The 11,718-nt window shown below is 40.7% G+C and overlaps 1 long non-coding RNA gene across 1 annotated transcript in view; it reads right to left on the bottom strand.

Annotated features, from left to right (window-relative positions):
- Positions 1–1,116: 1,116 nt before the first annotated feature.
- LOC115466205 overlaps positions 1,117–11,718 on the bottom strand; it is a 63,000-nt gene continuing 52,398 nt past the window's right edge. The window contains exon 3 of the long non-coding RNA XR_003941515.1: positions 1,117–1,580. This is a non-coding gene — a long non-coding RNA (uncharacterized LOC115466205). The remainder of the gene's footprint in view (positions 1,581–11,718) is intronic.

Below are 11,718 nucleotides of genomic sequence, written 5' to 3'. Positions count from 1 at the left end.
AAGGGGGAAGGGCTAAGTGGGGTTTAAAAACCCTTGGGAGGAGCCCGGATGACCTCTTCAGGCGTCCGGGCACCAGCATGCAGGTCCGTGGGAGCGAACGATCCCTTTCCATTGCCGGCCAGGCGCGTTCTCCTGTCCCTACTAGTATCCCTAGCCTCCGGTTAAGCCCGCAGCGTCCGAGCGCCCGATCGCAGCCAGCTGCGTTGCTCTGATGCGGGTTTACCGGTGCAGCGACGTGGGCGCGGCGGCAGTGCTGAAGCGAATTTGCGCTCCTTTGGCCTGTTCGGCCCTTGTCCCCATCCATTGTGACCACAAGAGCATCTGCTGGTAGCTGCTTGATGGTTTCCAATGACAATTCTGCTGTGAAAAGCAGGAAGAGACAGAAAAGAACAGTAGGAGGAAGAGAGAGTCTGGTTGATGGAGACTGAGTGGCGCTGTAGGCAGAGGGATTAGGAAAGGGTTAGTGCCTGGGAGTGAGAATGGAGCCGTAAAAGGTTATAAGGAACTGTAAGGGGGAGAAAGACAGTGATCCAGGCAGGCATAGGCAAGGGAGCTGTGGAGAAAGGAAGGGGTGAAGGGAATTAGAAGTGTTACTGGTTGGGAGAGAGAGTGTTGCTGGAAAGAGCCAGAGGTATCTGAAAGCTAGATCAGGTTTGTGAATAAAGAAAGGTTCAAGTGGGGTGCCTTGTCTGTTTCCTCACTTCTGTCCTGTGAGTGGCATTAGTGATATAATCCATCCCTCCAGCTGAAATCTATTGGGCCATCTCTGAAGTTCCAGCAGTCTTGGAGACAACAGGAACCTTTTTAGGTTGCGATTCCTTTTGATGTCCCATGAAAAGCTGGCACCGTACAAGAAACCCCCACCAGCCCCTTCCTCTGAATTTGTTGAGCAGAAATGATTGGGGGACAACACTGAAAAGAGCCGGGGCTTGTTGTAAGGCCTGCACCTTAGTCAATAGCACCTGACAAGATAAAATGAGAGCTACTGAAACTGGTTATAGAAATCAATTGTTTGAAAATGTCATTCAATACAAGAAAATGCTCTTGTATTATAACAGAAAAGATAGATGATACCTTTATTGGACTAATACATTTTTTTATTAACTTTTGAAAGCAATACCCTCAGATCAGATATTCAGAAATGAGCATATGACATGTGACAAAAGCATTATATGATCTCGTGTGGAAAGGTAGGAGTGGGGGGGTGGGGGATATGGGTAATCAAAGGGTAACACAGCAGTATAATTTATGGTTTATAGTGCAAAAGGAAACCTAGGTCTTTGTTGTCCTTTTGGGTGGGTATCAAAATATTTCATCATTTTAACTTTAAAGGTTTTACATGCCTGAATGGTTTTGACGTTTCCTTTTACTGTTCTCACCTTAAAGGCAGAAGACTGCTCCCAAAGCACAACAAGAAACAATTGGCAAAATCAATGTAGTTACAACCAGGGGAAACCGTTATTGTTAATACTAAAAGTTATACAAAGGCTGGTAGGTCCAAAATATCAAGAAGAGTAGATAGAGTTGACAGTTCTCCGTTTCAGCACAGCGAGCACCTGCCTCAGGAGTCAGAGATATTCCTACAATATAGAAATGCATAAAAAGTACAGAAGTATTTATAATAAACATAAGAAAAACCAAAATTAAAAATAGTCTAGTTGACAATGCAAAATTGTTAACAAGTATGAAAAACTTTTCCAAAATTGTTTGCTTTTGTTTATTGTATGTTTCCGCTGCCAGAGTGGGATCAGACCACCACCCTCATCTAATTTGAATTTTCAGAGTGAAAGGTGCTTTAGGGTAATCATGGGCATAAGAAACTTCCACCTAGAATCAATAGAAATCAAACAAAATAAAACATGGAAAAGAAAATAAGATGATACCTTTTTTATTGGACATAACTTAATACATTTCTTGATTAGCTTTCGAAGGTTGCCCTTCTTCCTCAGATCGGAAATAAGCAAATGTGCTAGCTGACAGTGTATATAAGTGAAAACATTCAAGCATTACTTTTCCATGTTTTATTTTGTTTGATTTCTATTGATAACCTTAAGAGTGGACTAACACGGCTACCACACTCCTCTACACCTAGAATCATTAACTCCAGCCTCTGCTGTTATACTGACTAATGAACCCTAAAGTAACTCAAAACACTTAGCTTTTAATCAAATGTTCTTCCCTGTGGATTCCACCACCAACTGTGGCCAATTTTTGCCCACTGGTTGTTTCAAGATGTGTCAGCTTGTTCTTGCATTTCATAAGCACCAGTGCTAACAAGCTGAAGTGCACTTTGTCCTGTGCTTTACAGGAGACCAATATAATCCTTCTCTCCAGCACCTTCCTGCAGCCAAAGTATATTTTTAAATATATATCCAAAATGATGAAAACAAAAATATAAGCAGAGAAATAGTCAATTCCAAAGGACAGAAAGAGGGGGGAAAAAAGACAGCAAAAGAAAACAAAAATAGCTAGGAAATAGTACACCCAAACAAGCAGTGCCAGTGTGGTCCACCTACACAGGGTGAACCGTTTGAAGAAGCAAAAGCATCTAAAATGCTAAGTAAATCAGAAAGCAAGTGCAGGAACAATGGCTTAGTGAAACAGGCACCATAGAAAATGGAAATATCTGAGGCAATGATATTTTGCACCAAATGTAAAAAAAAAAAAAAAGGTTAAAAATTATGAAAAAGTGTTTGAATCAAACACCCAACACTGTTATAAAGGTAAAAAAAAAAGTTTAAAACAGCATTATGCTTATAGAAAGTGTTTTAATCAAGACCACCACACAATGGATTAGCGTGCAGAGACAGCTCAGTGAAACATACCATAGAAAGTGAAAATATCTAAGGCAAAGGCACCCCACACGGTACCAAATGTAAAAGAAAAAGTTAAGCTGCATTATGCATGTAAAAAGTGTTTGCATCAACAGTGCCAGAGTGACTGCAGAAACAGCTCAGTAAAACAGACACCATGGAAAGTGAAAAAAATGCAACATTTTTTTTCAGATGGTGGCAGAGACCACAGAATCCCAACCCCAAAATGTAAAAAAAAAAAAAGTGTTTTAAAAAAATCAGCATTATGCATATAAAAAACTTGTTTTAATCAAGCAGCATTATGCATATAGAAAGTGTTTGAATCAAGACCACACAATGGATTACAGAGTGCAGGAACAGCTCAGTGAAACAGATACCATAGAAAGTGAAAAGGAGACAAAGATACTGCCACACAGTGCCAAATGTAAAAATCATTCATATAAAAAGTGTTGGAACCTCTCCAGGGTGTGATGTCCCATGAAAAAGCTGCCATTTGAGCAATACAAAGTCAGGTATTTAAAACTCTCTTTTCCTGTTCTGCCATGAAAAGGTTTGCTTAGTGTAGTGCCATCCTAGTGCCCACAGCAGTACCCATGATTTGCACATATTAAAATGGAAATTATATTTTATTAAAACTTGCAGAACTGGGAGGTTTACAATAATTTAAGAGTAGAAAGGCAGTACAAAATTAGGATAGGAAAGAAAATAATAATCTGACCAATTTTGTAATAGTTCCAGAGTGGATGGTTTTTGAAATTTATCACATGCAGGCAATGTTGCTGTATAGACAGGGCTTAAATTTAAGAGTTTAGGGGAATTTGGTGTCATGAAACACAAAAAAATGGGAGGAATATTTTTTTTCACTCAATAGTGGAATCACTGCCAGAGGATGTGGTAACAGTAGTTAGCATTGCTGGGTTTAAAAAGGTTTGGACAACTTTCTAGAGGTAAAATCCATAGTCAATGAGATGGACATGAGAGAAGCCCTGGGACTGGTAGCATGGAATAGTGCTACAAATTGGGTTTGTTAGGTACTGGTGACCTGGATTGGCCACTGCTGGAAGCAGGATGCTGGGCTAGATGGACCATTGGTCTGACCCACTGACTGTTTTTGCTCTTATTCTACATCCATTATGACCAGAAGAGTATCTGGTGGTAGCTACTTGATGTTTTCTAATAAGAATTCTGCTGTGAAGAGATAGGAAAGAGAGGCTGGTTGATGGGAGATGGAATGGAGCTGTAGGGCAAGGAAGAGGGAAGGGGTTATGGCCTGGGAGTGAGAATGGAGGTGTAAAAGGCTAGAAGAGAGACAGTAACTGTAAGGAGGAAGAAAAATAGTGATAGAGGCATGCACTTGCAGGGGAGCTGTAGAGAAAGGAAGAGAGGGGACAAGGAAAGGGTGAAGGGAATTGAAGAGGTTATTAGTTGGGAGAGAGAATGTTGCTGTGAAGAGCTGAAGTATGTAAGAGCCACATCAGGTTTGCAAATAAAGTTCGGGTGGGGGTGCTTTGTCCCTTTACTTGCTTCTGTCCTGCAAATCACAGGAGGGTGATAAGAGATCTGCTCAGGGCTGTGTCTGAAGTTCTAGCTGTCAGTGGTGCAGGGATCTCAAAAGAATCAGTCTTGGAGACAACAGGAACCTCTCTAGGTTGTGATTCTTTTTGATGTCCCATGAAAAGCTGCTACTGTACAAGGACCCCACCAGCCCCTTCCTCTGAATTCTTTGAACAGAAATCAAGACTGACATTGGTGGGGGGTGGGGGGGGGAGGGAACACTGAGACGAGCAGGGGCATGTGGTGAGGCTGCACCTTTGGCAAGAGCACCTGACAGGATAAAAATGATTAAAAGGAGAGTCTACTGAAACTTATAGAAAACTTTATTGTCATTCAAACACAAGAAAATACTCTTGTACTGTAAGAAAACAAAACAAAAGAGATTAGCTTTTGAAAGTAATACCTTCTTCAGATCAGCTTATATGTGACTGACAAAAGCATTCTGATGACAGTCTCCTGTGGAAAAGTAGGAGTGGGTGGGTTGGGGGAGATGGGTGATCATAGGGTGACAAAGCAGTATAATGGTTTACAATATGATAGGAAACCCAGGTCTCTGTTAACTCTTGGCTGGTGGGTGTCAAAATATTTCATTATTTAAACTTCAAATGTTTTACAATCATGAATGGTTTTGAAGCTTCCTTTTAGTATTCTCACCATAAAGTCAGAAGACTGTTCCCAAAGCACAACAGAAAGAAACAATTGGGCGTGGAAAGAATTAGAAAATCAAGCCTCAGTTTGGTGTAAATGGAAGCTCTATATGGAAATATGCCAAGCCTCATTGTGGTGTAAAGCAGTTTCACTACAAGGGGGACTTCCTCTATTTTTCTCTGTGGGTTTTCTTTTCTTTGTACTGTAGCAGGTTTTCTGTGGGTATTTCAAGGGAAGAGGCAATGTTCTTGGAGATTATTATGGAGTTGTGTACTTTTTGTTTGAAGGATTCATGTATTTATCTATATTTTGGGTATGGTGTGGCTTGGCTGTGTATAATGGATTTTTTTTGTATGTGAAGGGTGGAAGCTGGAGCTGTGGAGGTAGCTGCATCTGTTGGTTGTTTATATACAGATGTTTGTATATAGCCATTGTTGAGAGAGACTGTGATGTTTAGAAAGTTGATTTTTTCTGTGGAGTAGTCAATACTGAACTTGATGCATTGAAAGAACTATAAACTTGTTTGAGAGTCTTTTCTCAGCAGAGCTGCCAAGTTATCCATTCCAGGAGGGAGACTTTTTGGCCAGCCCTGATTTTAAACTTACATTTCAAAGCAGTGTAGTATTTGTAGTCTATGATTCTATCCATTTAAACCAGTGCTGCAGATCCCATAATGCACCAGGATGAAGTTGGCAGAAATCCAGGACCTGCCAAAAAGTCTCCCTCTTGGAATTCCATAATACAAAGAGAGAGAGAATGAGGGCATCCAGTTCTTCCATGAAAAGGTTTGCATATTGTGGTGCCATCCTGGTGCCCATAGCAGTGCCTATAATTTGCAGATGTCATTATTAAAACGGAAATAGTGGGTTGGAATTAATTTGATTATTTTTTTAATAGTTTCTGGTGTGTATTGGGGATCCAGGGTGGATGTTTTTAGGAATTAATCATATGCCATCTGCATGAGGAATGTTGCTGTATATGTATAGTGGTATTACATCCATTGTGACCAGAAGAGCATCTGGTGGTAGCTGCTTGATGTTTTCCAATGCGAATTCTACTGTAGGCAGATGAATAGGAAGGAGTTTGTGGATAAAGAAGATTCACCTGAGGTGTCTCATCCCTTTGTGGTTCCCAAACCTGGTCCTGGATGTACCCCAGCCAGTCAGGTTTTCAGGGTATCCACAATGAATATTCATGAGAGAGATTTGTATGCGCTGCCTCCACTGTATGCAAATCTTTCTCATGAATATTCATGGTGGATATCTTTGAAAACCTGGCTGGCAGGGGTGTCTTTAGGGCCAGGTTTTGGAACCACAGCTTTACACTGTCTTGTTTCATTTGTCCTGTGAGTCACAGCAGGGTGTTATAATCTATCTTTCCAGCACTCCCAGCTGCTGAAATCTCTTAGCTACTGTGGCTGAGTCTCCAGGATCATCAGTGCTGCAGCATCTGAGAAGGATCAGCACTGGAGAAAGCAGGAACCTCTCCAGTTTACGATTCCTTTTGATGTCCCATGAAAAGCTGGCACTGTACAGGGACCACACCAGCCCCTTCATCTGAATTCATTGAACATAAATCAAACATGACAGTCTGGGGGGGGGGGGGGGGGGGGAGAGAAGATCAAGGGCTTATGGAAGGGTTGCTCATTAGTTGATATCACCTGACAGGATTTAAATGATTGAAGTTGAGTTAGAGTCTATTGAAACTCTGATTACAGAAAATGTTTTATTACTTCTTTGAAAATGTCAAGAACAAGAGAAAACTCTTGTATTTTAGTAATATATTTAAACTAAGAACAAGTGGGATTTGAACCCCTGACCACCTGCCCTTTTATTAGGTGGATTTTATCTCTGAGCCAGCAGTAGCTTCTGAGAGTTGATCTCTATTCAGATGTTCTTCTCTATCCTGCAGACCTCAGAGTCCAGATGAGGAGAAGTACAAGTTCCCAATAGATACTAGTGTGAAAGCCTAGCTGGCCAAGAGGTTGGGTGCTGGGTTAGTAACAGTACACATGTGGATTTGACTCCAACTGATCACCAGCAGGTAGTTTTACTAATTTTTTGGCCTACTTTCATAGGAAAAAGCAGCATAACCCTGGCTGCTGGTGGCCCATCCACAGTTATTGAGTTTTCACCAAATATACTCAGTACATAGGTCTATCTGTGCTGTTGCCTGTAGATAGAATGTATTTGGATACAGGCAGCAGATGATGTTTTGTATATTCCTGAGAATCTAGCATGTGATGTTTTTGTTCTTTCCTGAGAAAGTAGCAGAATAGCAGGTGATGTTTGTACATTCCTGAGCAGGTTCACGAGCTGTTCATGTAGAGTTGTTCTTGTAAGCAATGCATGATCATGGTTGTGTAAGCAAAATGTAACCAATAGTAATGATAATACATGTAATATCCATGAATATTCATAGAGTATATAAGAAGGGGATTGACTCCCAAATAAAGAGTTTTTTGCCCAGACACACGAGAGGAGAGTTATTTTGCAACATCTGGTGACCCCGACGTGATCGGTGAAAACGTGACGTACTTACTACGACTGGAACAGTCAGCGCGCCATTCCTTCTACGGAACACTGTAAGTATGGGGGGAAATTTAACATCATCACATAAACAACATGCACAGGAGCTATATACTATAACGCAAAGATATGGTTCCTCCCGAAATCCAATAACTCTTAAAGATATAGAGCGTTTAATTGAGGAAATAGTTTGTCAATGTCCCTGGTATCCAGAGAAGGGATCATTCGATCCTCAAACATGGGAAAAGATAGGGCAGCAGTTTCGTTTAGAGCCTAGAGTTTCGACTCCTATATTATTGACTTGGAGAGAGATATATTCTACTATAGTAATTCTCTCTTCTGGATTGACAGGCATTACTAACGAAAATATATCCAACAAATTGCCAGGCAAGACCTGGTCTCTTTTACCTCCCGCGACTCTTGGACCTACACCTTCTCCTCCTTCTTGTCGGCTGGCCACCGATATGGGAAGGGAAGAGCAAAACAAAACTCCTGACTTTACTACTACTACCCCTAATAAACCAATTGAAAATATCCAAAACAACAACGCTAATGATAGCGTTATTATTACCAAAACACCAAAGAGCGTAGAACGACCTAGTTTAATTCAATTAGGTATACAGCAAGCACGAAAAAATGGTGAATTCATTTGGAACGATGATCTATGGGATAATTCGGAACCTAATCCTAATTTATACCCAGTTACTAGAACTACAACAATAGAGGCAGGGAACGAAACACATCATGCAGAATGGACTGCTCTACCTTATCAAGTTTTGAGAGAATTACGTAGAGCTATCGTAGAATCAGGTTTAAAAAGTTCATTTGTTCAAGGCATGATAGAAGGGATTAGTAACGGTTACTTAATGACTCCAAAAGATTGGAAAGACCTTTTCCGTATGCTGTTAACTCCTGCGCAATATGTAGTGTGGGATAATGAATATAAGCAAGCAGCACAACTTATCACTGGGACTAATTTGGTGCCTGATCAAATTTATGGATCGGGACCATTTTCAACCCTTGATATGCAAATTCAACAAAACGATACCTGTTTTCAAGCCATAGGCACTTGTATCTTGCGAGCATTTAAAAGAACACCAGAAGGGAATAAACCAACAAAATCTTTTGCATCAATTAAACAGGGTGCAACCGAATCTTACCTTCAATTTGTTAATCGATTGCAGGAAGCTGTAACTAGGCAAATTGATAATCTTGATGCGCAAACAGAGTTATTGATTAAATTAGCCCAAGAAAATGCAAATTCAGATTGCAAAAAGGCATTGCAGACTGTAGCTCATCGCCCAGGAATTACTTTAGCAGATTTATTGAGCGCATGTGCAGATGTGGGGACTCATGGTTATTCTATGAATTTGTTAGCAGGAGCTATACAAAAAGGTAATAAGCCACAGGGGACGTGTTTTAATTGTAAGAAACCAGGACATTTTCGAGCTCAGTGTAGAGCCCCAGGAGGGGGTGCCAACTTTGCAAAAGGACCTTCTCGACCTTCTCGAAAATGTCCTCGATGTCAAAAAGGATATCATTGGGCCAATCAATGTCGCTCTAATCCAATTAATTCCACACCGCCACCCCCAAAAAACTTTGCTCCGGGTTAACTCCTAACCTCGGTCCAAAGGGAGTGCAAGGGTCTTTTGCTCATAGTACTACTGCTACACAAGGTAGTGCAGGAATTGACCTTATTGCAGCGGAATGTAAAACTGCCATCTTACCTCATGAAGTTTTGGTATATAATACTACCTTTAAAGGACCCATTCCAGCGGCTACTGTAGGTTTAGTATTACCTCGCTCCTCTGCATCGAAGGCAGGTATTCATGTTATCCCTGGAGTTATTGATGCTGATTACACAGGCATTGTTAAAATTCAAGTATGGTCCTCATCACCTTTAACAATTTCTCCCGGGGACTCGTGGGCACAATTAATTATTTTACCATATTTTACAGCACCTATTCCTTCTACTGTCTCTCGTACAGGGGGCTTTGGATCTACGCGACAGGTAAGTGCAGTTTTAAAACCGGTTTCTAATGCACGACCCACTGCTCAATTTTTATTGCAACAAAAGCCCTTTGTTGGTATATTAGATACCGGGGCGGATGTTTCTGTCATAGCTTATAAACAATGGCCTGTGGAATGGCCCATTGAAGATACTTCACATGTGACAGGAATAGGGGGAACTCAGTCAGCCTCCCAAAGTTCTCAATGGTTATCTATTACATATCCTAACGATACCAAGGTTCTAGGACATATTAAGCCCTGTATTTTACAAGTACCCTTTAATTTATGGGGTCGTGACCTTTTGGAACAATTAGATGCATCATTGATCCTACCTGATTAACAGTTCATAAATATGTCTTTTTCTCTTCCTTTGGAATGGAAAACTGACAAACCTGTTTGGGTAGAGCAGTGGCCGATTACCAGAGAAAAACTGTTGATTTTACATCAATTGGTGGAAGAACAATTACAATTAAATCACATTGAGCCTACCAATTCTCCATATAATACTCCGGTATTTGTGATCAAGAAAAAATCCGGAAAATGGAGATTTTTACATGACCTACGAGCTATTAATGCGATTTTAGAACCAATGGGCCCGTTACAATGTGGTATTCCAAATCCTAATTTGATTCCTTATGATTATCAATTAGCTATTATAGATCTGAAGGATTGTTTTTTTTCAATTCCTCTCCAGGAAAAAGATTATAAATACTTTGCTTTTACTGTACCTGTTTACAATAATGCACACCCTACTACTAGGTATTGTTGGAAAGTTTTGCCCCAGGGAATGTTAAATTCACCCACTATTTGTCAATACTATGTTCATCAAGCCTTGCAACCATTTCGTGCCTATTTCCCTCAACTTTTGGTATATCATTATATGGATGATATACTAATTGCAGGGATAACTCTTCCCCCTTCTTGGAAATCTACTTTAATTTCTATCTTGGCCTCCTCAGGATTAACAATTGCCTCAGAGAAGGTTCAAGAAAAGGAACCCTATTTATATCTAGGTTTCCGTATGACTAAAGCTGCAGCCCAACCTGTCGCTCCTCATCTCAATTTACAGTCTCCCACGACATTACATCAATTACAAGAGATTTTAGGAAATCTCAATTGGTTACGTCCCTACTTGAAACTTCCTACAGAATTTTTACAACCCCTGTTTCTCGCATTAAAAGGTCATAAAACACCTGCTGAATTAATTACACTCACTGCATCGCAACAAACAATTCTGTCACAATTGGATCAAATCTTACAAACAAAATGGACAGATAGACGAGATGCATTTGCCCTTTTTTGTTTTTGCGTTCTCAAAGACCCCACCCACCGACAACCGTTTGGTGTCTTATATCAAGATACAACTCCTCCGAAATTGATAGAATGGGTCTATTTACAGAATACTCTCCATTCTACTATTACACAATGGCCCCAGCAACTAGCCTTGCTGATTACTAAAGCTCGAGAGCGAGCAACATTCATGACTGGTTTCGACATTCTTAAACTCATCATTCCTCATTCTTTGTGGCAGTGGGAAAAAATGATTCAGTTCTCCGACGACTTGCAATTTATTTTAGCCACTTATGTTGGTATTATAGATTGCCACTATCCTAAAGACCCTCGCATACAGGGCACATCCATTTTGCCAATCACTCTTCATGATCCCATTTCTTTACGTCCACTCCCTACTGCTCTCACCGTCTTTACAGATGGTAGTCCCACTCGTGGGGTGGTTACTTGGTACAATCTGAACAAATGGCACGTCAAATTTACCTCTCCACAAACCTCTGCTCAACGTTCAGAGCTTGCTGCCATCATCCTGGCTCTTTCTTTATTTTCAGATCAACCACTGAATCTTATTGTTGACAGTCAATATTGTGCTAATCTTGTCCGTCGCATGCCCGACAGTTATGTATCATTCAAAATGGATGCCTCTTTTTATGCTTTACTGTTAACCCTCCAAGGTTACTTGGAGAATCGCCTTTCTTCTCTCTTTATAGGTCATATCCGCAGTCATCAACCTTTTCCTGGTGGTCTGTCTGAAGGGAATGCTCGAGCGGATCGCCATCTTCATTTTTTCTCCACAGCACACTGCAGTCATGAACTTCATCATCAAAATGCACCTAGCCTAGCTCGCCAGTTTCAAATTTCTTTAGAAGAAGCTA

Source organism: Microcaecilia unicolor, chromosome 3, assembly GCF_901765095.1.
Source record: "Microcaecilia unicolor chromosome 3, aMicUni1.1, whole genome shotgun sequence".
NCBI lineage: Eukaryota > Metazoa > Chordata > Amphibia > Gymnophiona > Siphonopidae > Microcaecilia > Microcaecilia unicolor.
The sequence above is the reverse complement of the archived record's forward strand: the minus strand, read 5'-3'. Positions and strand labels throughout refer to the sequence as shown.